Source organism: Schistocerca serialis, unplaced genomic scaffold (assembly GCF_023864345.2).
Source record: "Schistocerca serialis cubense isolate TAMUIC-IGC-003099 unplaced genomic scaffold, iqSchSeri2.2 HiC_scaffold_389, whole genome shotgun sequence".
Classification (NCBI taxonomy): domain Eukaryota; kingdom Metazoa; phylum Arthropoda; class Insecta; order Orthoptera; family Acrididae; genus Schistocerca; species Schistocerca serialis.
The window spans coordinates 1,114-24,411 of NW_026047964.1; the positions used below are offsets into that span (position 1 = coordinate 1,114).

Below are 23,298 nucleotides of genomic sequence, written 5' to 3' on the forward strand. Positions count from 1 at the left end.
GCCCTTTAATTTACAGCAGGGCGATAAAACAAATATCTAATGTGACGTACTTACAGATGATCCAGAGTCGATTCAGTATATGTGTGCCAATCCACAAGTAGAAAGCGCCTAAGTATCACAATATTAAGTTGGTTAGTTTGATGCTCGCCTGGAGCATATCATTAGCTTCCCCTGAGGGCGAAATGCACAGCGTAGCCGTTTGCTAGGGAACGGCCTTTTCTGTCGTTTTTTGTTTTCTCTGCGTCAATGTGAATGTTGATAACTACAGTTTCTGCTCGTTCCACTCAAGACAGATGGCGACGGAAAACAATGGTGTAAGGCACCATGTTTAAGCTGTGGTTCCCGAAAGTGAGGGTGGGGTGCAACCTCACATCTGACAACGCGTTTTAAATACTCTAAAACCAACGTATGTCCTTCACACAAGAAAAAAACACGCTAATTTCGCAGTCAGGCTCTGGAGATATACCTAGAAACGACGGTGGATGAGATTTTGCGCCCACGCGTCAGATTGGCCGAGCGGTCTAAGGCGCCAGATTTAAGCTCTGGTTCCCGAATGGGAGCGTGGGTTCGAACCCCACATCTGACAATGCATTTTAAATACTCCAAAACTGCCAATTTCGTACATGCGGGAAAACTAGTAAATTACGCGGGAACAGGTTCCACAGATACTACTAGAGACGGCAGTGACTATGGTGCTTGCCTTGCAAGTCTGATTGTCTGGCGGTCAGAAAGAATGGAAAGCTGTTAGGAGACATGGCTTTCAGCCACGAGGCCTGGATTCGATTTCCGGTAGCCGAACATACTTTTGGTTGCTGAGTCTTGGCTATTCTCACGGCATTTACGATTTCTTTGTGTTGTGGTTTTTGGGGTCCAAGCATCAGGCAAGCAAACGTGAACGAAACCAGATATGTGTGTAAATGAGTGTCAGGGCAGTAATAAAGGTGGATGAGGACGGTGGCTAGGGTACTGGACTGCAGACGTGCCACATTGCGTAGCTCGATAACTCAGTAGGTTTGAGCGTGTATTCGACCGCACCAAGTGCCATTTCGTTTTCTCCCCTAAAAGACAATGCTTCCTCCAGCGAGCACTGCCAGGTAAATAAAAAGCGATCTTCACAAGAAGTAAGATGTCTGCACGTTTCGCGATACCGTCGCCACCGGCCAAACCACGCTGAGTGCAGCGGTTCTCGTCTGTTCATCGGCGTTAAGAAACGCTGGCCGTGGTTAGTACTTGGATGCGTGTCCGGCTGGGAACTCGACGTGCTGTTGGCATCTTACATTTTGCCTTTTTACTTCGGTTTCGTTGTTGCTCAGCGATAATGACGCGGTCTAGCACGCTGAAGCCACTCTTGCCTTTCGGTACACTAAGGGGCGAATCTGTGGCCACAATAAAATGAAAGGTTCTGTCGTGTGTTTGTCGTTTTTTTGGTCTCTCCCAGTCGTTTCTCGCGCCTGCCCTCTACATATATGCCCATTTCCAAGCGTCAGCTTTCGCGTCAGCCGAGCAAAGTCGAGACAAGTCGACACATGGAGACACACGATGCTGAGAAACGAAACCCGCAGACTAGCGCCCTGGCAGCACGGACTGAGGACGAGGGGCGAAGGAAAACTATTCGTACCGCGACAGTTCACAGTTTCGAAGATCGCATTTCGTTACGTGGAATACCCGCAGAAGAAAAAGGTACGTTTTGTGCGGTGGCCGGGAATCGAACCCGGATCAACTGCTTGGGAAGCAACCATGCTGACCGTTACACCACGACCGCGTTGTGCTGCGTCCCACCCACGCCCTGATGTGTCGGCTACCCTCCTGCCATCAGAGGCCGAAGGCAATGCCGCTGTAGGCGCTCAAAGCCAGGGGCGCAAGTGAGCACATCTGAACGCAGTGCGTAGGTGCTGCTAGGGCGATGTAGCGTAACTAGAAGCAGAACTGACAGCCGTTGAAAAACTGCCCTTTAATTTACAGCAGGGCGATAAAACAAATATCTAATGTGACGTACTTACAGATGATCCAGAGTCGATTCAGTATATGTGTGCCAATCCACAAGTAGAAAGCGCCTAAGTATCACAATATTAAGTTGGTTAGTTTGATGCTCGCCTGGAGCATATCATTAGCTTCCCCTGAGGGCGAAATGCACAGCGTAGCCGTTGCTAGGGAACGGCCTTTTCTGTCGTTTTTTGTTTTCTCTGCGTCAATGTGAATGTTGATAACTACAGTTCTGCTCGTTCCACTCAAGACAGATGGCGACGGAAAACAATGGTGTAAGGCACCATGTTTAAGCTGTGGTTCCCGAAAGTGAGGGTGGGGGTGCAACCTCACATCTGACAACGCGTTTTTAAATACTCTAAAACCAACGTATGTCCTTCACACAAGAAAAAAAACACGCTAATTTCGCAGTCAGGCTCTGGAGATATACCTAGAAACGACGGTGGATGAGATTTTGCGCCCACGCGTCAGATTGGCCGAGCGGTCTAAGGCGCCAGATTTAAGCTCTGGTTCCCGAATGGGAGCGTGGGTTCGAACCCCACATCTGACAATGCATTTTAAATACTCCAAAACTGCCAATTTCGTACATGCGGGAAAACTAGTAAATTACGCGGGAACAGGTTCCACAGATACTACTAGAGACGGCAGTGACTATGGTGCTTGCCTTGCAAGTCTGATTGTCTGGCGGTCAGAAAGAATGGAAAGCTGTTAGGAGACATGGCTTTCAGCCACGAGGCCTGGATTCGATTTCCGGTAGCCGAACATACTTTTGGTTGCTGAGTCTTGGCTATTCTCACGGCATTTACGATTTCTTTGTGTTGTGGTTTTTGGGGTCCAAGCATCAGGCAAGCAAACGTGAACGAAACCAGATATGTGTGTAAATGAGTGTCAGGGCAGTAATAAAGGTGGATGAGACGGTGGCTAGGGTACTGGACTGCAGACGTGCCACATTGCGTAGCTCGATAACTCAGTAGGTTTGAGCGTGTATTCGACCGCACCAAGTGCCATTTCGTTTTCTCCCCTAAAAGACAATGCTTCCTCCAGCGAGCACTGCCAGGTAAATAAAAAGCGATCTTCACAAGAAGTAAGATGTCTGCACGTTTCGCGATACCGTCGCCACCGGCCAAACCACGCTGAGTGCAGCGGTTTCTCGTCTGTTCATCGGCGTTAAGAAACGCTGGCCGTGGTTAGTACTTGGATGCGTGTCCGGCTGGGAACTCGACGTGCTGTTGGCATCTTACATTTTGCCTTTTTACTTCGGTTTCGTTGTTGCTCAGCGATAATGACGCGGTCTAGCACGCTGAAGCCACTCTTGCCTTTCGGTACACTAAGGGGCGAATCTGTGGCCACAATAAAATGAAAGGTTCTGTCGTGTGTTTGTCGTTTTTTGGTCTCTCCCAGTCGTTTCTCGCGCCTGCCCTCTACATATATGCCCATTTCCAAGCGTCAGCTTTCGCGTCAGCCGAGCAAAGTCGAGACAAGTCGACACATGGAGACACACGATGCTGAGAAACGAAACCCGCAGACTAGCGCCCTGGCAGCACGGACTGAGACGAGGGGCGAAGGAAAACTATTCGTACCGCGGACAGTTCACAGTTTCGAAGATCGCATTTCGTTACGTGGAATACCCGCAGAAGAAAAAGGTACGTTTTGTGCGGTGGCCGGGAATCGAACCCGGATCAACTGCTTGGGAAGCAACCATGCTGGACCGTTACACCACGACCGCGTTGTGCTGCGTCCCACCCACGCCCCTGATGTGTCGGCTACCCTCCTGCCATCAGAGGCCGAAGGCAATGCCGCTGTAGGCGCTCAAAGCCAGGGCGCAAGTGAGCACATCTGAACGCAGTGCGTAGGTGCTGCTAGGGCGATGTAGCGTAACTAGAAGCAGAACTGACAGCCGTTGAAAAACTGCCCTTTAATTTACAGCAGGGCGATAAAACAAATATCTAATGTGACGTACTTACAGATGATCCAGAGTCGATTCAGTATATGTGTGCCAATCCACAAGTAGAAAGCGCCTAAGTATCACAATATTAAGTTGGTTAGTTTGATGCTCGCCTGGAGCATATCATTAGCTTCCCCTGAGGGCGAAATGCACAGCGTAGCCGTTGCTAGGGAACGGCCTTTTCTGTCGTTTTTTGTTTTCTCTGCGTCAATGTGAATGTTGATAACTACAGTTCTGCTCGTTCCACTCAAGACAGATGGCGACGGAAAACAATGGTGTAAGGCACCATGTTTAAGCTGTGGTTCCCGAAAGTGAGGGTGGGGTGCAACCTCACATCTGACAACGCGTTTTAAATACTCTAAAACCAACGTATGTCCTTCACACAAGAAAAAAACACGCTAATTTCGCAGTCAGGCTCTGGAGATATACCTAGAAACGACGGTGGATGAGATTTTGCGCCCACGCGTCAGATTGGCCGAGCGGTCTAAGGCGCCAGATTTAAGCTCTGGTTCCCGAATGGGAGCGTGGGTTCGAACCCCACATCTGACAATGCATTTTAAATACTCCAAAACTGCCAATTTCGTACATGCGGGAAAAACTAGTAAATTACGCGGGAACAGGTTCCACAGATACTACTAGAGACGGCAGTGACTATGGTGCTTGCCTTGCAAGTCTGATTGTCTGGCGGTCAGAAAGAATGGAAAGCTGTTAGGAGACATGGCTTTCAGCCACGAGGCCTGGATTCGATTTCCGGTAGCCGAACATACTTTTGGTTGCTGAGTCTTGGCTATTCTCACGGCATTTACGATTTCTTTGTGTTGTGGTTTTTTGGGGTCCAAGCATCAGGCAAGCAAAACGTGAACGAAACCAGATATGTGTGTAAATGAGTGTCAGGGCAGTAATAAAGGTGGATGAGACGGTGGCGACGGTGGCTAGGGTACTGGACTGCAGACGTGCCACATTGCGTAGCTCGATAACTCAGTAGGTTTGAGCGTGTATTCGACCGCACCAAGTGCCATTTCGTTTTCTCCCCTAAAAGACAATGCTTCCTCCAGCGAGCACTGCCAGGTAAATAAAAAGCGATCTTCACAAGAAGTAAGATGTCTGCACGTTTCGCGATACCGTCGCCACCGGCCAAACCACGCTGAGTGCAGCGGTTCTCGTCTGTTCATCGGCGTTAAGAAACGCTGGCCGTGGTTAGTACTTGGATGCGTGTCCGGCTGGGAACTCGACGTGCTGTTGGCATCTTACATTTTGCCTTTTTACTTCGGTTTCGTTGTTGCTCAGCGATAATGACGCGGTCTAGCACGCTGAAGCCACTCTTGCCTTTCGGTACACTAAGGGGCGAATCTGTGGCCACAATAAAATGAAAGGTTCTGTCGTGTGTTTGTCGTTTTTTGGTCTCTCCCAGTCGTTTCTCGCGCCTGCCCTCTACATATATGCCCATTTCCAAGCGTCAGCTTTCGCGTCAGCCGAGCAAAGTCGAGACAAGTCGACACATGGAGACACACGATGCTGAGAAACGAAACCCGCAGACTAGCGCCCTGGCAGCACGGACTGAGACGAGGGGCGAAGGAAAACTATTCGTACCGCGACAGTTCACAGTTTCGAAGATCGCATTTCGTTACGTGGAATACCCGCAGAAGAAAAAGGTACGTTTTGTGCGGTGGCCGGGAATCGAACCCGGATCAACTGCTTGGGAAGCAACCATGCTGACCGTTACACCACGACCGCGTTGTGCTGCGTCCCACCCACGCCCTGATGTGTCGGCTACCCTCCTGCCATCAGAGGCCGAAGGCAATGCCGCTGTAGGCGCTCAAAGCCAGGGCGCAAGTGAGCACATCTGAACGCAGTGCGTAGGTGCTGCTAGGGCGATGTAGCGTAACTAGAAGCAGAACTGACAGCCGTTGAAAAACTGCCCTTTAATTTACAGCAGGGCGATAAAACAAATATCTAATGTGACGTACTTACAGATGATCCAGAGTCGATTCAGTATATGTGTGCCAATCCACAAGTAGAAAGCGCCTAAGTATCACAATATTAAGTTGGTTAGTTTGATGCTCGCCTGGAGCATATCATTAGCTTCCCCTGAGGGCGAAATGCACAGCGTAGCCGTTGCTAGGGAACGGCCTTTTCTGTCGTTTTTTGTTTTCTCTGCGTCAATGTGAATGTTGATAACTACAGTTCTGCTCGTTCCACTCAAGACAGATGGCGACGGAAAACAATGGTGTAAGGCACCATGTTTAAGCTGTGGTTCCCGAAAGTGAGGGTGGGGTGCAACCTCACATCTGACAACGCGTTTTAAATACTCTAAAACCAACGTATGTCCTTCACACAAGAAAAAAACACGCTAATTTCGCAGTCAGGCTCTGGAGATATACCTAGAAACGACGGTGGATGAGATTTTGCGCCCACGCGTCAGATTGGCCGAGCGGTCTAAGGCGCCAGATTTAAGCTCTGGTTCCCGAATGGGAGCGTGGGTTCGAACCCCACATCTGACAATGCATTTTAAATACTCCAAAACTGCCAATTTCGTACATGCGGGAAAACTAGTAAATTACGCGGGAACAGGTTCCACAGATACTACTAGAGACGGCAGTGACTATGGTGCTTGCCTTGCAAGTCTGATTGTCTGGCGGTCAGAAAGAATGGAAAGCTGTTAGGAGACATGGCTTTCAGCCACGAGGCCTGGATTCGATTTCCGGTAGGCCGAACATACTTTTGGTTGCTGAGTCTTGGCTATTCTCACGTCACGGCATTTACGATTTCTTTGTGTTGTGGTTTTTGGGGTCCAAGCATCAGGCAAGCAAACGTGAACGAAACCAGATATGTGTGTAAATGAGTGTCAGGGCAGTAATAAAGGTGGATGAGACGGTGGCTAGGGTACTGGACTGCAGACGTGCCACATTGCGTAGCTCGATAACTCAGTAGGTTTGAGCGTGTATTCGACCGCACCAAGTGCCATTTCGTTTTCTCCCCTAAAAGACAATGCTTCCTCCAGCGAGCACTGCCAGGTAAATAAAAAGCGATCTTCACAAGAAGTAAGATGTCTGCACGTTTCGCGATACCGTCGCCACCGGCCAAACCACGCTGAGTGCAGCGGTTCTCGTCTGTTCATCGGCGTTAAGAAACGCTGGCCGTGGTTAGTACTTGGATGCGTGTCCGGCTGGGAACTCGACGTGCTGTTGGCATCTTACATTTTGCCTTTTTACTTCGGTTTCGTTGTTGCTCAGCGATAATGACGCGGTCTAGCACGCTGAAGCCACTCTTGCCTTTCGGTACACTAAGGGGCGAATCTGTGGCCACAATAAAATGAAAGGTTCTGTCGTGTGTTTGTCGTTTTTTGGTCTCTCCCAGTCGTTTCTCGCGCCTGCCCTCTACATATATGCCCATTTCCAAGCGTCAGCTTTCGCGTCAGCCGAGCAAAGTCGAGACAAGTCGACACATGGAGACACACGATGCTGAGAAACGAAACCCGCAGACTAGCGCCCTGGCAGCACGGACTGAGACGAGGGGCGAAGGAAAACTATTCGTACCGCGACAGTTCACAGTTTCGAAGATCGCATTTCGTTACGTGGAATACCCGCAGAAGAAAAAGGTACGTTTTGTGCGGTGGCCGGGAATCGAACCCGGATCAACTGCTTGGGAAGCAACCATGCTGACCGTTACACCACGACCGCGTTGTGCTGCGTCCCACCCACGCCCTGATGTGTCGGCTACCCTCCTGCCATCAGAGGCCGAAGGCAATGCCGCTGTAGGCGCTCAAAGCCAGGGCGCAAGTGAGCACATCTGAACGCAGTGCGTAGGTGCTGCTAGGGCGATGTAGCGTAACTAGAAGCAGAACTGACAGCCGTTGAAAAACTGCCCTTTAATTTACAGCAGGGCGATAAAACAAATATCTAATGTGACGTACTTACAGATGATCCAGAGTCGATTCAGTATATGTGTGCCAATCCACAAGTAGAAAGCGCCTAAGTATCACAATATTAAGTTGGTTAGTTTGATGCTCGCCTGGAGCATATCATTAGCTTCCCCTGAGGGCGAAATGCACAGCGTAGCCGTTGCTAGGGAACGGCCTTTTCTGTCGTTTTTTGTTTTCTCTGCGTCAATGTGAATGTTGATAACTACAGTTCTGCTCGTTCCACTCAAGACAGATGGCGACGGAAAACAATGGTGTAAGGCACCATGTTTAAGCTGTGGTTCCCGAAAGTGAGGGTGGGGTGCAACCTCACATCTGACAACGCGTTTTAAATACTCTAAAACCAACGTATGTCCTTCACACAAGAAAAAAACACGCTAATTTCGCAGTCAGGCTCTGGAGATATACCTAGAAACGACGGTGGATGAGATTTTGCGCCCACGCGTCAGATTGGCCGAGCGGTCTAAGGCGCCAGATTTAAGCTCTGGTTCCCGAATGGGAGCGTGGGTTCGAACCCCACATCTGACAATGCATTTTAAATACTCCAAAACTGCCAATTTCGTACATGCGGGAAAACTAGTAAATTACGCGGAACAGGTTCCACAGATACTACTAGAGACGGCAGTGACTATGGTGCTTGCCTTGCAAGTCTGATTGTCTGGCGGTCAGAAAGAATGGAAAGCTGTTAGGAGACATGGCTTTCAGCCACGAGGCCTGGATTCGATTTCCGGTAGCCGAACATACTTTTGGTTGCTGAGTCTTGGCTATTCTCACGGCATTTACGATTTCTTTGTGTTGTGGTTTTTGGGGTCCAAGCATCAGGCAAGCAAACGTGAACGAAACCAGATATGTGTGTAAATGAGTGTCAGGGCAGTAATAAAGGGGATGAGACGGTGGCTAGGGTACTGGACTGCAGACGTGCCACATTGCGTAGCTCGATAACTCAGTAGGTTTGAGCGTGTATTCGACCGCACCAAGTGCCATTTCGTTTTCTCCCCTAAAAGACAATGCTTCCTCCAGCGAGCACTGCCAGGTAAATAAAAAGCGATCTTCACAAGAAGTAAGATGTCTGCACGTTTTCGCGATACCGTCGCCACCGGCCAAACCACGCTGAGTGCAGCGGTTCTCGTCTGTTCATCGGCGTTAAGAAACGCTGGCCGTGGTTAGTACTTGGATGCGTGTCCGGCTGGGAACTCGACGTGCTGTTGGCATCTTACATTTTGCCTTTTTACTTCGGTTTCGTTGTTGCTCAGCGATAATGACGCGGTTCTAGCACGCTGAAGCCACTCTTGCCTTTCGGTACACTAAGGGGCGAATCTGTGGCCACAATAAAATGAAAGGTTCTGTCGTGTGTTTGTCGTTTTTTGGTCTCTCCCAGTCGTTTCTCGCGCCTGCCCTCTACATATATGCCCATTTCCAAGCGTCAGCTTTCGCGTCAGCCGAGCAAAGTCGGAGACAAGTCGACACATGGAGACACACGATGCTGAGAAACGAAACCCGCAGGACTAGCGCCCTGGCAGCACGGACTGAGACGAGGGGCGAAGGAAAACTATTCGTACCGCGACAGTTCACAGTTTCGAAGATCGCATTTCGTTACGTGGAATACCCGCAGAAGAAAAAGGTACGTTTTGTGCGGTGGCCGGGAATCGAACCCGGATCAACTGCTTGGGAAGCAACCATGCTGACCGTTACACCACGACCGCGTTGTGCTGCGTCCCACCCACGCCCTGATGTGTCGGCTACCCTCCTGCCATCAGAGGCCGAAGGCAATGCCGCTGTAGGCGCTCAAAGCCAGGGCGCAAGTGAGCACATCTGAACGCAGTGCGTAGGTGCTGCTAGGGCGATGTAGCGTAACTAGAAGCAGAACTGACAGCCGTTGAAAAACTGCCCTTTAATTTACAGCAGGGCGATAAACAAATATCTAATGTGACGTACTTACAGATGATCCAGAGTCGATTCAGTATATGTGTGCCAATCCACAAGTAGAAAGCGCCTAAGTATCACAATATTAAGTTGGTTAGTTTGATGCTCGCCTGGAGCATATCATTAGCTTCCCCTGAGGGCGAAATGCACAGCGTAGCCGTTGCTAGGGAACGGCCTTTTCTGTCGTTTTTTGTTTTCTCTGCGTCAATGTGAATGTTGATAACTACAGTTCTGCTCGTTCCACTCAAGACAGATGGCGACGGAAAACAATGGTGTAAGGCACCATGTTTAAGCTGTGGTTCCCGAAAGTGAGGGTGGGGTGCAACCTCACATCTGACAACGCGTTTTAAATACTCTAAAACCAACGTATGTCCTTCACACAAGAAAAAAACACGCTAATTTCGCAGTCAGGCTCTGGAGATATACCTAGAAACGACGGTGGATGAGATTTTGCGCCCACGCGTCAGATTGGCCGAGCGGTCTAAGGCGCCAGATTTAAGCTCTGGTTCCCGAATGGGAGCGTGGGTTCGAACCCCACATCTGACAATGCATTTTAAATACTCCAAAACTGCCAATTTCGTACATGCGGGAAAACTAGTAAATTACGCGGCTACTAGAGACGGCAGTGACTATGGTGCTTGCCTTGCAAGTCTGATTGTCTGGCGGTCAGAAAGAATGGAAAGCTGTTAGGAGACATGGCTTTCAGCCACGAGGCCTGGATTCGATTTCCGGTAGCCGAACATACTTTTGGTTGCTGAGTCTTGGCTATTCTCACGGCATTTACGATTTCTTTGTGTTGTGGTTTTTGGGGTCCAAGCATCAGGCAAGCAAACGTGAACGAAACCAGATATGTGTGTAAATGAGTGTCAGGGCAGTAATAAAGGTGGATGAGACGGTGGCTAGGGTACTGGACTGCAGACGTGCCACATTGCGTAGCTCGATAACTCAGTAGGTTTGAGCGTGTATTCGACCGCACCAAGTGCCATTTCGTTTTCTCCCCTAAAAGACAATGCTTCCTCCAGCGAGCACTGCCAGGTAAATAAAAAGCGATCTTCACAAGAAGTAAGATGTCTGCACGTTTCGCGATACCGTCGCCACCGGCCAAACCACGCTGAGTGCAGCGGTTCTCGTCTGTTCATCGGCGTTAAGAAACGCTGGCCGTGGTTAGTACTTGGATGCGTGTCCGGCTGGGAACTCGACGTGCTGTTGGCATCTTACATTTTGCCTTTTTACTTCGGTTTCGTTGTTGCTCAGCGATAATGACGCGGTCTAGCACGCTGAAGCCACTCTTGCCTTTCGGTACACTAAGGGGCGAATCTGTGGCCACAATAAAATGAAAGGTTCTGTCGTGTGTTTGTCGTTTTTTGGTCTCTCCCAGTCGTTTCTCGCGCCTGCCCTCTACATATATGCCCATTTCCAAGCGTCAGCTTTCGCGTCAGCCGAGCAAAGTCGAGACAAGTCGACACATGGAGACACACGATGCTGAGAAACGAAACCCGCAGACTAGCGCCCTGGCAGCACGGACTGAGACGAGGGGCGAAGGAAAACTATTCGTACCGCGACAGTTCACAGTTTCGAAGATCGCATTTCGTTACGTGGAATACCCGCAGAAGAAAAAGGTACGTTTTGTGCGGTGGCCGGGAATCGAACCCGGATCAACTGCTTGGGAAGCAACCATGCTGACCGTTACACCACGACCGCGTTGTGCTGCGTCCCACCCACGCCCTGATGTGTCGGCTACCCTCCTGCCATCAGAGGCCGAAGGCAATGCCGCTGTAGGCGCTCAAAGCCAGGGCGCAAGTGAGCACATCTGAACGCAGTGCGTAGGTGCTGCTAGGGCGATGTAGCGTAACTAGAAGCAGAACTGACAGCCGTTGAAAAACTGCCCTTTAATTTACAGCAGGGCGATAAAACAAATATCTAATGTGACGTACTTACAGATGATCCAGAGTCGATTCAGTATATGTGTGCCAATCCACAAGTAGAAAGCGCCTAAGTATCACAATATTAAGTTGGTTAGTTTTGATGCTCGCCTGGAGAGCATATCATTAGCTTCCCCTGAGGGCGAAATGCACAGCGTAGCCGTTGCTAGGGAACGGCCTTTTCTGTCGTTTTTTTGTTTTCTCTGCGTCAATGTGAATGTTGATAACTACAGTTCTGCTCGTTCCACTCAAGACAGATGGCGACGGAAAACAATGGTGTAAGGCACCATGTTTAAGCTGTGGTTCCCGAAAGTGAGGGTGGGGGTGCAACCTCACATCTGACAACGCGTTTTAAATACTCTAAAACCAACGTATGTCCTTCACACAAGAAAAAAAACACGCTAATTTCGCAGTCAGGCTCTGGAGATATACCTAGAAACGACGGTGGATGAGATTTTGCGCCCACGCGTCAGATTGGCCGAGCGGTCTAAGGCGCCAGATTTAAGCTCTGGTTCCCGAATGGGAGCGTGGGTTCGAACCCCACATCTGACAATGCATTTTAAATACTCCAAAACTGCCAATTTCGTACATGCGGGAAAACTAGTAAATTACGCGGGAACAGGTTCCACAGATACTACTAGAGACGGCAGTGACTATGGTGCTTGCCTTGCAAGTCTGATTGTCTGGCGGTCAGAAAGAATGGAAAGCTGTTAGGGAGACATGGCTTTCAGCCACGAGGCCTGGATTCGATTTCCGGTAGCCGAACATACTTTTGGTTGCTGAGTCTTGGCTATTCTCACGGCATTTACGATTTCTTTGTGTTGTGGTTTTTGGGGTCCAAGCATCAGGCAAGCAAACGTGAACGAAACCAGATATGTGTGTAAATGAGTGTCAGGGCAGTAATAAAGGTGGATGAGACGGTGGCTAGGGTACTGGACTGCAGACGTGCCACATTGCGTAGCTCGATAACTCAGTAGGTTTGAGCGTGTATTCGACCGCACCAAGTGCCATTTCGTTTTCTCCCCTAAAAGACAATGCTTCCTCCAGCGAGCACTGCCAGGTAAATAAAAAGCGATCTTCACAAGAAGTAAGATGTCTGCACGTTTCGCGATACCGTCGCCACCGGCCAAACCACGCTGAGTGCAGCGGTTCTCGTCTGTTCATCGGCGTTAAGAAACGCTGGCCGTGGTTAGTACTTGGATGCGTGTCCGGCTGGGAACTCGACGTGCTGTTGGCATCTTACATTTTGCCTTTTTTACTTCGGTTTCGTTGTTGCTCAGCGATAATGACGCGGTCTAGCACGCTGAAGCCACTCTTGCCTTTCGGTACACTAAGGGGCGAATCTGTGGCCACAATAAAATGAAAGGTTCTGTCGTGTGTTTGTCGTTTTTTGGTCTCTCCCAGTCGTTTCTCGCGCCTGCCCTCTACATATATGCCCATTTCCAAGCGTCAGCTTTCGCGTCAGCCGAGCAAAGTCGAGACAAGTCGACACATGGAGACACACGATGCTGAGAAACGAAACCCGCAGACTAGCGCCCTGGCAGCACGGACTGAGACGAGGGGCGAAGGAAAACTATTCGTACCGCGACAGTTCACAGTTTCGAAGATCGCATTTCGTTACGTGGAATACCCGCAGAAGAAAAAGGTACGTTTTGTGCGGTGGCCGGGAATCGAACCCGGATCAACTGCTTGGGGAAGCAACCATGCTGACCGTTACACCACGACCGCGTTGTGCTGCGTCCCCACCCACGCCCTGATGTGTCGGCTACCCCTCCTGCCATCAGAGGCCGAAGGCAATGCCGCTGTAGGCGCTCAAAGCCAGGGCGCATAGTGAGCACATCTGAACGCAGTGCGTAGGTGCTGCTAGGGCGATGTAGCGTAACTAGAAGCAGAACTGACAGCCGTTGAAAAACTGCCCTTTAATTTACAGCAGGGCGATAAAACAAATATCTAATGTGACGTACTTACAGATGATCCAGAGTCGATTCAGTATATGTGTGCCAATCCACAAGTAGAAAGCGCCTAAGTATCACAATATTAAGTTGGTTAGTTTGATGCTCGCCTGGAGCATATCATTAGCTTCCCCTGAGGGCGAAATGCACAGCGTAGCCGTTGCTAGGGAACGGCCTTTTCTGTCGTTTTTTGTTTTCTCTGCGTCAATGTGAATGTTGATAACTACAGTTCTGCTCGTTCCACTCAAGACAGATGGCGACGGAAAACAATGGTGTAAGGCACCATGTTTAAGCTGTGGTTCCCGAAAGTGAGGGTGGGGTGCAACCTCACATCTGACAACGCGTTTTAAATACTCTAAAACCAACGTATGTCCTTCACACAAGAAAAAAAACACGCTAATTTCGCAGTCAGGCTCTGGAGATATACCTAGAAACGACGGTGGATGAGATTTTGCGCCCACGCGTCAGATTGGCCGAGCGGTCTAAGGCGCCAGATTTAAGCTCTGGTTCCCGAATGGGAGCGTGGGGTTCGAACCCCCACATCTGACAATGCATTTTAAATACTCCAAAACTGCCAATTTCGTACATGCGGGAAAACTAGTAAATTACGCGGGAACAGGTTCCACAGATACTACTAGAGACGGCAGTGACTATGGTGCTTGCCTTGCAAGTCTGATTGTCTGGCGGTCAGAAAGAATGGAAAGCTGTTAGGAGACATGGCTTTCAGCCACGAGGCCTGGATTCGATTTCCGGTAGCCGAACATACTTTTGGTTGCTGAGTCTTGGCTATTCTCACGGCATTTACGATTTCTTTGTGTTGTGGTTTTTGGGGTCCAAGCATCAGGCAAGCAAACGTGAACGAAACCAGATATGTGTGTAAATGAGTGTCAGGGCAGTAATAAAGGTGGATGAGACGGTGGCTAGGGTACTGGACTGCAGACGTGCCACATTGGTCGTAGCTCGATAACTCAGTAGGTTGAGCGTGTATTCGACCGCACCAAGTGCCATTTCGTTTTCTCCCCTAAAAGACAATGCTTCCTCCAGCGAGCACTGCCAGGTAAATAAAAAGCGATCTTCACAAGAAGTAAGATGTCTGCACGTTTCGCGATACCGTCGCCACCGGCCCAAACCACGCTGAGTGCAGCGGTTCTCGTCTGTTCATCGGCGTTAAGAAACGCTGGCCGTGGTTAGTACTTGGATGCGTGTCCGGCTGGGAACTCGACGTGCTGTTGGCATCTTACATTTTGCCTTTTTACTTCGGTTTCGTTGTTGCTCAGCGATAATGACGCGGTCTAGCACGCTGAAGCCACTCTTGCCTTTCGGTACACTAAGGGGCCGAATCTGTGGCCACAATAAAATGAAAGGTTCTGTCGTGTGTTTGTCGTTTTTTGGTCTCTCCCAGTCGTTTCTCGCGCCTGCCCTCTACATATATGCCCATTTCCAAGCGTCAGCTTTCGCGTCAGCCGAGCAAAGTCGAGACAAGTCGACACATGGAGACACACGATGCTGAGAAACGAAACCCGCAGACTAGCGCCCTGGCAGCACGGACTGAGACGAGGGGCGAAGGAAAACTATTCGTACCGCGACAGTTCACAGTTTCGAAGATCGCATTTCGTTACGTGGAATACCCGCAGAAGAAAAAGGTACGTTTTGTGCGGTGGCCGGGAATCGAACCCGGATCAACTGCTTGGGAAGCAACCATGCTGACCGTTACACCACGACCGCGTTGTGCTGCGTCCCACCCACGCCCTGATGTGTCGGCTACCCTCCTGCCATCAGAGGCCGAAGGCAATGCCGCTGTAGGCGCTCAAAGCCAGGGCGCAAGTGAGCACATCTGAACGCAGTGCGTAGGTGCTGCTAGGGCGATGTAGCGTAACTAGAAGCAGAACTGACAGCCGTTGAAAAACTGCCCTTTAATTTACAGCAGGGCGATAAAACAAATATCTAATGTGACGTACTTACAGATGATCCAGAGTCGATTCAGTATATGTGTGCCAATCCACAAGTAGAAAGCGCCTAAGTATCACAATATTAAGTTGGTTAGTTTGATGCTCGCCTGGAGCATATCATTAGCTTCCCTGAGGGCGAAATGCACAGCGTAGCCGTTGCTAGGGAACGGCCTTTTCTGTCGTTTTTTTGTTTTCTCTGCGTCAATGTGAATGTTGATAACTACAGTTCTGCTCGTTCCACTCAAGACAGATGGCGACGGAAAACAATGGTGTAAGGCACCATGTTTAAGCTGTGGTTCCCGAAAGTGAGGGTGGGGTGCAACCTCACATCTGACAACGCGTTTTAAATACTCTAAAACCAACGTATGTCCTTCACACAAGAAAAAAACACGCTAATTTCGCAGTCAGGCTCTGGAGATATACCTAGAAACGACGGTGGATGAGATTTTGCGCCCACGCGTCAGATTGGCCGAGCGGTCTAAGGCGCCAGATTTAAGCTCTGGTTCCCGAATGGGAGCGTGGGTTCGAACCCCACATCTGACAATGCATTTTAAATACTCCAAAACTGCCAATTTCGTACATGCGGGAAAACTAGTAAATTACGCGGGAACAGGTTCCACAGATACTACTAGAGACGGCAGTGACTATGGTGCTTGCCTTGCAAGTCTGATTGTCTGGCGGTCAGAAAGAATGGAAAGCTGTTAGGGAGACATGGCTTTCAGCCACGAGGCCTGGATTCGATTTCCGGTAGCCGAACATACTTTTGGTTGCTGAGTCTTGGCTATTCTCACGGCATTTACGATTTCTTTGTGTTGTGGTTTTTGGGGTCCAAGCATCAGGCAAGCAAACGTGAACGAAACCAGATATGTGTGTAAATGAGTGTCAGGGCAGTAATAAAGGTGGATGAGACGGTGGCTAGGGTACTGGACTGCAGACGTGCCACATTGCGTAGCTCGATAACTCAGTAGGTTTGAGCGTGTATTCGACCGCACCAAGTGCCATTTCGTTTTCTCCCCTAAAAGACAATGCTTCCTCCAGCGAGCACTGCCAGGTAAAATAAAAAGCGATCTTCACAAAGAAGTAAGATGTCTGCACGTTTCGCGATACCGTCGCCACCGGCCAAACCACGCTGAGTGCAGCGGTTCTCGTCTGTTCATCGGCGTTAAGAAACGCTGGCCGTGGTTAGTACTTGGATGCGTGTCCGGCTGGGAACTCGACGTGCTGTTGGCATCTTACATTTTGCCTTTTTACTTCGGTTTCGTTGTTGCTCAGCGATAATGACGCGGTCTAGCACGCTGAAGCCACTCTTGCCTTTCGGTACACTAAGGGGCGAATCTGTGGCCACAATAAAATGAAAGGTTCTGTCGTGTGTTTGTCGTTTTTTGGTCTCTCCCAGTCGTTTCTCGCGCCTGCCCTCTACATATATGCCCATTTCCAAGCGTCAGCTTTCGCGTCAGCCGAGCAAAGTCGAGACAAGTCGACACATGGAGACACACGATGCTGAGAAACACGAAACCCGCAGACTCAGCGCCCTGGCAGCACGGACTGAGACGAGGGGCGAAGGAAAACTATTCGTACCGCGACAGTTCACAGTTTCGAAGATCGCATTTCGTTACGTGGAATACCCGCAGAAGAAAAAGGTACGTTTTGTGCGGTGGCCGGGAATCGAACCCGGATCAACTGCTTGGGAAGCAACCATGCTGACCGTTACACCACGACCGCGTTGTGCTGCGTCCCACCCACGCCCCTGATGTGTCGGCTACCCTCCTGCCATCAGAGGCCGAAGGCAATGCCGCTGTAGGCGCTCAAAGCCAGGGCGCAAGTGAGCACATCTGAACGCAGTGCGTAGGTGCTGCTAGGGCGATGTAGCGTAACTAGAAGCAGAACTGACAGCCGTTGAAAAACTGCCCTTTAATTTACAGCAGGGCGATAAAACAAATATCTAATGTGACGTACTTACAGATGATCCAGAGTCGATTCAGTATATGTGTGCCAATCCACAAGTAGAAAGCGCCTAAGTATCACAATATTAAGTTGGTTAGTTTGATGCTCGCCTGGAGCATATCATTAGCTTCCCCTGAGGGCGAAATGCACAGCGTAGCCGTTGCTAGGGAACGGCCTTTTCTGTCGTTTTTTGTTTTCTCTGCGTCAATGTGAATGTTGATAACTACAGTTCTGCTCGTTCCACTCAAGACAGATGGCGACGGAAAACAATGGTGTAAGGCACCATGTTTAAGCTGTGGTTCCCGAAAGTGAGGGTGGGGTGCAACCTCACATCTGACAACGCGTTTTAAATACTCTAAAACCAACGTATGTCCTTCACACAAGAAAAAAACACGCTAATTTCGCAGTCAGGCTCTGGAGATATACCTAGAAACGACGGTGGATGAGATTTTGCGCCCACGCGTCAGATTGGCCGAGCGGTCTAAGGCGCCAGATTTAAGCTCTGGTTCCCGAATGGGAGCGTGGGTTCGAACCCCACATCTGACAATGCATTTTAAATACTCCAAAACTGCCAATTTCGTACATGCGGGAAAACTAGTAAATTACGCGGGAACAGGTTCCACAGATACTACTAGAGACGGCAGTGACTATGGTGCTTGCCTTGCAAGTCTGATTGTCTGGCGGTCAGAAAGAATGGAAAGCTGTTAGGAGACATGGCTTTCAGCCACGAGGCCTGGATTCGATTTCCGGTAGCCGAACATACTTTTGGTTGCTGAGTCTTGGCTATTCTCACGGCATTTACGATTTCTTTGTGTTGTGGTTTTTGGGGTCCAAGCATCAGGCAAGCAAACGTGAACGAAACCAGATATGTGTGTAAATGAGTGTCAGGGCAGTAATAAAGGTGGATGAGACGGTGGCTAGGGTACTGGACTGCAGACGTGCCACATTGCGTAGCTCGATAACTCAGTAGGTTTGAGCGTGTATTCGACCGCACCAAGTGCCATTTCGTTTTCTCCCCTAAAAGACAATGCTTCCTCCAGCGAGCACTGCCAGGTAAATAAAAAGCGATCTTCACAAGAAGTAAGATGTCTGCACGTTTCGCGATACCGTCGCCACCGGCCAAACCACGCTGAGTGCAGCGGTTCTCGTCTGTTCATCGGCGTTAAGAAACGCTGGCCGTGGTTAGTACTTGGATGCGTGTCCGGCTGGGAACTCGACGTGCTGTTGGCATCTTACATTTTGCCTTTTTACTTCGGTTTCGTTGTTGCTCAGCGATAATGACGCGGTCTAGCACGCTGAAGCCACTCTTGCCTTTCGGTACACTAAGGGGCGAATCTGTGGCCACAATAAAATGAAAGGTTCTGTCGTGTGTTTGTCGTTTTTTTGGTCTCTCCCAGTCGTTTCTCGCGCCTGCCCTCTACATATATGCCCATTTCCAAGCGTCAGCTTTCGCGTCAGCCGAGCAAAGTCGAGACAAGTCGACACATGGAGACACACGATGCTGAGAAACGAAACCCGCAGACTAGCGCCCTGGCAGCACGGACTGAGACGAGGGGGCGAAGGAAAACTATTCGTACCGCGACAGTTCACAGTTTCGAAGATCGCATTTCGTTACGTGGAATACCCGCAGAAGAAAAAGGTACGTTTTGTGCGGTGGCCGGGAATCGAACCCGGATCAACTGCTTGGGAAGCAACCATGCTGACCGTTACACCACGACCGCGTTGTGCTGCGTCCCACCCACGCCCTGATGTGTCGGCTACCCTCCTGCCATCAGAGGCCGAAGGCAATGCCGCTGTAGGCGCTCAAAGCCAGGGCGCAAGTGAGCACATCTGAACGCAGTGCGTAGGTGCTGCTAGGGCGATGTAGCGTAACTAGAAGCAGAACTGACAGCCGTTGAAAAACTGCCCTTTAATTTACAGCAGGGCGATAAAACAAATATCTAATGTGACGTACTTACAGATGATCCAGAGTCGATTCAGTATATGTGTGCCAATCCACAAGTAGAAAGCGCCTAAGTATCACAATATTAAGTTGGTTAGTTTGATGCTCGCCTGGAGCATATCATTAGCTTCCCCTGAGGGCGAAATGCACAGCGTAGCCGTTGCTAGGGAACGGCCTTTTCTGTCGTTTTTTGTTTTCTCTGCGTCAATGTGAATGTTGATAACTACAGTTCTGCTCGTTCCACTCAAGACAGATGGCGACGGAAAACAATGGTGTAAGGCACCATGTTTAAGCTGTGGTTCCCGAAAGTGAGGGTGGGGTGCAACCTCACATCTGACAACGCGTTTTAAATACTCTAAAACCAACGTATGTCCTTCACACAAGAAAAAAACACGCTAATTTCGCAGTCAGGCTCTGGAGATATACCTAGAAACGACGGTGGATGAGATTTTGCGCCCACGCGTCAGATTGGCCGAGCGGTCTAAGGCGCCAGATTTAAGCTCTGGTTCCCGAATGGGAGCGTGGGTTCGAACCCCACATCTGACAATGCATTTTAAATACTCCAAAACTGCCAATTTCGTACATGCGGGAAAACTAGTAAATTACGCGGGAACAGGTTCCACAGATACTACTAGAGACGGCAGTGACTATGGTGCTTGCCTTGCAAGTCTGATTGTCTGGCGGTCAGAAAGAATGGAAAGCTGTTAGGAGACATGGCTTTCAGCCACGAGGCCTGGATTCGATTTCCGGTAGCCGAACATACTTTTGGTTGCTGAGTCTTGGCTATTCTCACGGCATTTACGATTTCTTTGTGTTGTGGTTTTTGGGGTCCAAGCATCAGGCAAGCAAACGTGAACGAAACCAGATATGTGTGTAAATGAGTGTCAGGGCAGTAATAAAGGTGGATGAGACGGTGGCTAGGGTACTGGACTGCAGACGTGCCACATTGCGTAGCTCGATAACTCAGTAGGTTTGAGCGTGTATTCGACCGCACCAAGTGCCATTTCGTTTTCTCCCCTAAAAGACAATGCTTCCTCCAGCGAGCACTGCCAGGTAAATAAAAAGCGATCTTCACAAGAAGTAAGATGTCTGCACGTTTCGCGATACCGTCGCCACCGGCCAAACCACGCTGAGTGCAGCGGTTCTCGTCTGTTCATCGGCGTTAAGAAACGCTGGCCGTGGTTAGTACTTGGATGCGTGTCCGGCTGGGAACTCGACGTGCTGTTGGCATCTTACATTTTGCCTTTTTACTTCGGTTTCGTTGTTGCTCAGCGATAATGACGCGGTCTAGCACGCTGAAGCCACTCTTGCCTTTCGGTACACTAAGGGGCGAATCTGTGGCCACAATAAAATGAAAGGTTCTGTCGTGTGTTTGTCGTTTTTTGGTCTCTCCCAGTCGTTTCTCGCGCCTGCCCTCTACATATATGCCCATTTCCAAGCGTCAGCTTTCGCGTCAGCCGAGCAAAGTCGAGACAAGTCGACACATGGAGACACACGATGCTGAGAAACGAAACCCGCAGACTAGCGCCCTGGCAGCACGGACTGAGACGAGGGGCGAAGGAAAACTATTCGTACCGCGACAGTTCACAGTTTCGAAGATCGCATTTCGTTACGTGGAATACCCGCAGAAGAAAAAGGTACGTTTTGTGCGGTGGCCGGGAATCGAACCCGGATCAACTGCTTGGGAAGCAACCATGCTGACCGTTACACCACGACCGCGTTGTGCTGCGTCCCACCCACGCCCTGATGTGTCGGCTACCCTCCTGCCATCAGAGGCCGAAGGCAATGCCGCTGTAGGCGCTCAAAGCCAGGGCGCAAGTGAGCACATCTGAACGCAGTGCGTAGGTGCTGCTAGGGCGATGTAGCGTAACTAGAAGCAGAACTGACAGCCGTTGAAAAACTGCCCTTTAATTTACAGCAGGGCGATAAAACAAATATCTAATGTGACGTACTTACAGATGATCCAGAGTCGATTCAGTATATGTGTGCCAATCCACAAGTAGAAAGCGCCTAAGTATCACAATATTAAGTTGGTTAGTTTGATGCTCGCCTGGAGCATATCATTAGCTTCCCCTGAGGGCGAAATGCACAGCGTAGCCGTTGCTAGGGAACGGCCTTTTCTGTCGTTTTTTGTTTTCTCTGCGTCAATGTGAATGTTGATAACTACAGTTCTGCTCGTTCCACTCAAGACAGATGGCGACGGAAAACAATGGTGTAAGGCACCATGTTTAAGCTGTGGTTCCCGAAAGTGAGGGTGGGGTGCAACCTCACATCTGACAACGCGTTTTAAATACTCTAAAACCAACGTATGTCCTTCACACAAGAAAAAAACACGCTAATTTCGCAGTCAGGCTCTGGAGATATACCTAGAAACGACGGTGGATGAGATTTTGCGCCCACGCGTCAGATTGGCCGAGCGGTCTAAGGCGCCAGATTTAAGCTCTGGTTCCCGAATGGGAGCGTGGGTTCGAACCCCACATCTGACAATGCATTTTAAATACTCCAAAACTGCCAATTTCGTACATGCGGGAAAACTAGTAAATTACGCGGGAACAGGTTCCACAGATACTACTAGAGACGGCAGTGACTATGGTGCTTGCCTTGCAAGTCTGATTGTCTGGCGGTCAGAAAGAATGGAAAGCTGTTAGGAGACATGGCTTTCAGCCACGAGGCCTGGATTCGATTTCCGGTAGCCGAACATACTTTTGGTTGCTGAGTCTTGGCTATTCTCACGGCATTTACGATTTCTTTGTGTTGTGGTTTTTGGGGTCCAAGCATCAGGCAAGCAAACGTGAACGAACCAGATATGTGTGTAAATGAGTGTCAGGGCAGTAATAAAGGTGGATGAGACGGTGGCTAGGGTACTGGACTGCAGACGTGCCACATTGCGTAGCTCGATAACTCAGTAGGTTTGAGCGTGTATTCGACCGCACCAAGTGCCATTTCGTTTTCTCCCCTAAAAGACAATGCTTCCTCCAGCGAGCACTGCCAGGTAAATAAAAAGCGATCTTCACAAGAAGTAAGATGTCTGCACGTTTCGCGATACCGTCGCCACCGGCCAAACCACGCTGAGTGCAGCGGTTCTCGTCTGTTCATCGGCGTTAAGAAACGCTGGCCGTGGTTAGTACTTGGATGCGTGTCCGGCTGGGAACTCGACGTGCTGTTGGCATCTTACATTTTGCCTTTTTACTTCGGTTTCGTTGTTGCTCAGCGATAATGACGCGGTCTAGCACGCTGAAGCCACTCTTGCCTTTCGGTACACTAAGGGGCGAATCTGTGGCCACAATAAAATGAAAGGTTCTGTCGTGTGTTTGTCGTTTTTTGGTCTCTCCCAGTCGTTTCTCGCGCCTGCCCTCTACATATATGCCCATTTCCAAGCGTCAGCTTTCGCGTCAGCCGAGCAAAGTCGAGACAAGTCGACACATGGAGACACACGATGCTGAGAAACGAAACCCGCAGACTAGCGCCCTGGCAGCACGGACTGAGACGAGGGGCGAAGGAAAACTATTCGTACCGCGACAGTTCACAGTTTCGAAGATCGCATTTCGTTACGTGGAATACCCGCAGAAGAAAAAGGTACGTTTTGTGCGGTGGCCGGGAATCGAACCCGGATCAACTGCTTGGGAAGCAACCATGCTGACCGTTACACCACGACCGCGTTGTGCTGCGTCCCACCCACGCCCTGATGTGTCGGCTACCCTCCTGCCATCAGAGGCCGAAGGCAATGCCGCTGTAGGCGCTCAAAGCCAGGGCGCAAGTGAGCACATCTGAACGCAGTGCGTAGGTGCTGCTAGGGCGATGTAGCGTAACTAGAAGCAG

At 49.9% G+C, this 23,298-nt stretch overlaps 23 non-coding genes across 23 annotated transcripts; 12 read left to right on the forward strand and 11 right to left on the reverse strand.

Annotated features, from left to right (window-relative positions):
* Positions 1 to 502: 502 nt before the first annotated feature.
* On the forward strand, positions 503 to 586 carry Trnal-uaa (transfer RNA leucine (anticodon UAA)). Its single transcript has one exon. It is a non-coding gene; the product is annotated as a tRNA-Leu (tRNA).
* A 1,104-nt stretch (positions 587 to 1,690) lies between these two features.
* On the reverse strand, positions 1,691 to 1,762 carry Trnag-ccc (transfer RNA glycine (anticodon CCC)). Its single transcript has one exon. It is a non-coding gene; the product is annotated as a tRNA-Gly (tRNA).
* Positions 1,763 to 2,449: 687 nt separating this feature from the next.
* On the forward strand, positions 2,450 to 2,533 carry Trnal-uaa (transfer RNA leucine (anticodon UAA)). Its single transcript has one exon. It is a non-coding gene; the product is annotated as a tRNA-Leu (tRNA).
* Positions 2,534 to 3,636: 1,103 nt separating this feature from the next.
* Positions 3,637 to 3,709, reverse strand: Trnag-ccc (transfer RNA glycine (anticodon CCC)). Its single transcript has one exon. It is a non-coding gene; the product is annotated as a tRNA-Gly (tRNA).
* Positions 3,710 to 4,393: 684 nt separating this feature from the next.
* Positions 4,394 to 4,477, forward strand: Trnal-uaa (transfer RNA leucine (anticodon UAA)). Its single transcript has one exon. It is a non-coding gene; the product is annotated as a tRNA-Leu (tRNA).
* Positions 4,478 to 5,590: 1,113 nt separating this feature from the next.
* Positions 5,591 to 5,662, reverse strand: Trnag-ccc (transfer RNA glycine (anticodon CCC)). The gene has a single exon. It is a non-coding gene; the product is annotated as a tRNA-Gly (tRNA).
* Positions 5,663 to 6,345: 683 nt separating this feature from the next.
* Trnal-uaa (transfer RNA leucine (anticodon UAA)) lies at positions 6,346 to 6,429 on the forward strand. Its single transcript has one exon. It is a non-coding gene; the product is annotated as a tRNA-Leu (tRNA).
* A 1,107-nt stretch (positions 6,430 to 7,536) lies between these two features.
* On the reverse strand, positions 7,537 to 7,608 carry Trnag-ccc (transfer RNA glycine (anticodon CCC)). Its single transcript has one exon. It is a non-coding gene; the product is annotated as a tRNA-Gly (tRNA).
* A 683-nt stretch (positions 7,609 to 8,291) lies between these two features.
* On the forward strand, positions 8,292 to 8,375 carry Trnal-uaa (transfer RNA leucine (anticodon UAA)). Its single transcript has one exon. It is a non-coding gene; the product is annotated as a tRNA-Leu (tRNA).
* Positions 8,376 to 9,478: 1,103 nt separating this feature from the next.
* Trnag-ccc (transfer RNA glycine (anticodon CCC)) lies at positions 9,479 to 9,550 on the reverse strand. Its single transcript has one exon. It is a non-coding gene; the product is annotated as a tRNA-Gly (tRNA).
* A 682-nt stretch (positions 9,551 to 10,232) lies between these two features.
* Positions 10,233 to 10,316, forward strand: Trnal-uaa (transfer RNA leucine (anticodon UAA)). The gene has a single exon. It is a non-coding gene; the product is annotated as a tRNA-Leu (tRNA).
* Positions 10,317 to 11,399: 1,083 nt separating this feature from the next.
* Positions 11,400 to 11,471, reverse strand: Trnag-ccc (transfer RNA glycine (anticodon CCC)). Its single transcript has one exon. It is a non-coding gene; the product is annotated as a tRNA-Gly (tRNA).
* Positions 11,472 to 12,160: 689 nt separating this feature from the next.
* Trnal-uaa (transfer RNA leucine (anticodon UAA)) lies at positions 12,161 to 12,244 on the forward strand. Its single transcript has one exon. It is a non-coding gene; the product is annotated as a tRNA-Leu (tRNA).
* Positions 12,245 to 14,107: 1,863 nt separating this feature from the next.
* Positions 14,108 to 14,193, forward strand: Trnal-uaa (transfer RNA leucine (anticodon UAA)). The gene has a single exon. It is a non-coding gene; the product is annotated as a tRNA-Leu (tRNA).
* Positions 14,194 to 15,297: 1,104 nt separating this feature from the next.
* Positions 15,298 to 15,369, reverse strand: Trnag-ccc (transfer RNA glycine (anticodon CCC)). The gene has a single exon. It is a non-coding gene; the product is annotated as a tRNA-Gly (tRNA).
* A 683-nt stretch (positions 15,370 to 16,052) lies between these two features.
* Trnal-uaa (transfer RNA leucine (anticodon UAA)) lies at positions 16,053 to 16,136 on the forward strand. Its single transcript has one exon. It is a non-coding gene; the product is annotated as a tRNA-Leu (tRNA).
* A 1,107-nt stretch (positions 16,137 to 17,243) lies between these two features.
* Positions 17,244 to 17,315, reverse strand: Trnag-ccc (transfer RNA glycine (anticodon CCC)). The gene has a single exon. It is a non-coding gene; the product is annotated as a tRNA-Gly (tRNA).
* Positions 17,316 to 17,999: 684 nt separating this feature from the next.
* On the forward strand, positions 18,000 to 18,083 carry Trnal-uaa (transfer RNA leucine (anticodon UAA)). The gene has a single exon. It is a non-coding gene; the product is annotated as a tRNA-Leu (tRNA).
* Positions 18,084 to 19,186: 1,103 nt separating this feature from the next.
* On the reverse strand, positions 19,187 to 19,258 carry Trnag-ccc (transfer RNA glycine (anticodon CCC)). Its single transcript has one exon. It is a non-coding gene; the product is annotated as a tRNA-Gly (tRNA).
* A 683-nt stretch (positions 19,259 to 19,941) lies between these two features.
* Positions 19,942 to 20,025, forward strand: Trnal-uaa (transfer RNA leucine (anticodon UAA)). The gene has a single exon. It is a non-coding gene; the product is annotated as a tRNA-Leu (tRNA).
* Positions 20,026 to 21,126: 1,101 nt separating this feature from the next.
* Trnag-ccc (transfer RNA glycine (anticodon CCC)) lies at positions 21,127 to 21,198 on the reverse strand. The gene has a single exon. It is a non-coding gene; the product is annotated as a tRNA-Gly (tRNA).
* A 683-nt stretch (positions 21,199 to 21,881) lies between these two features.
* Trnal-uaa (transfer RNA leucine (anticodon UAA)) lies at positions 21,882 to 21,965 on the forward strand. Its single transcript has one exon. It is a non-coding gene; the product is annotated as a tRNA-Leu (tRNA).
* A 1,100-nt stretch (positions 21,966 to 23,065) lies between these two features.
* On the reverse strand, positions 23,066 to 23,137 carry Trnag-ccc (transfer RNA glycine (anticodon CCC)). Its single transcript has one exon. It is a non-coding gene; the product is annotated as a tRNA-Gly (tRNA).
* Between the last annotated feature and the right edge of the window lie 161 nt (positions 23,138 to 23,298).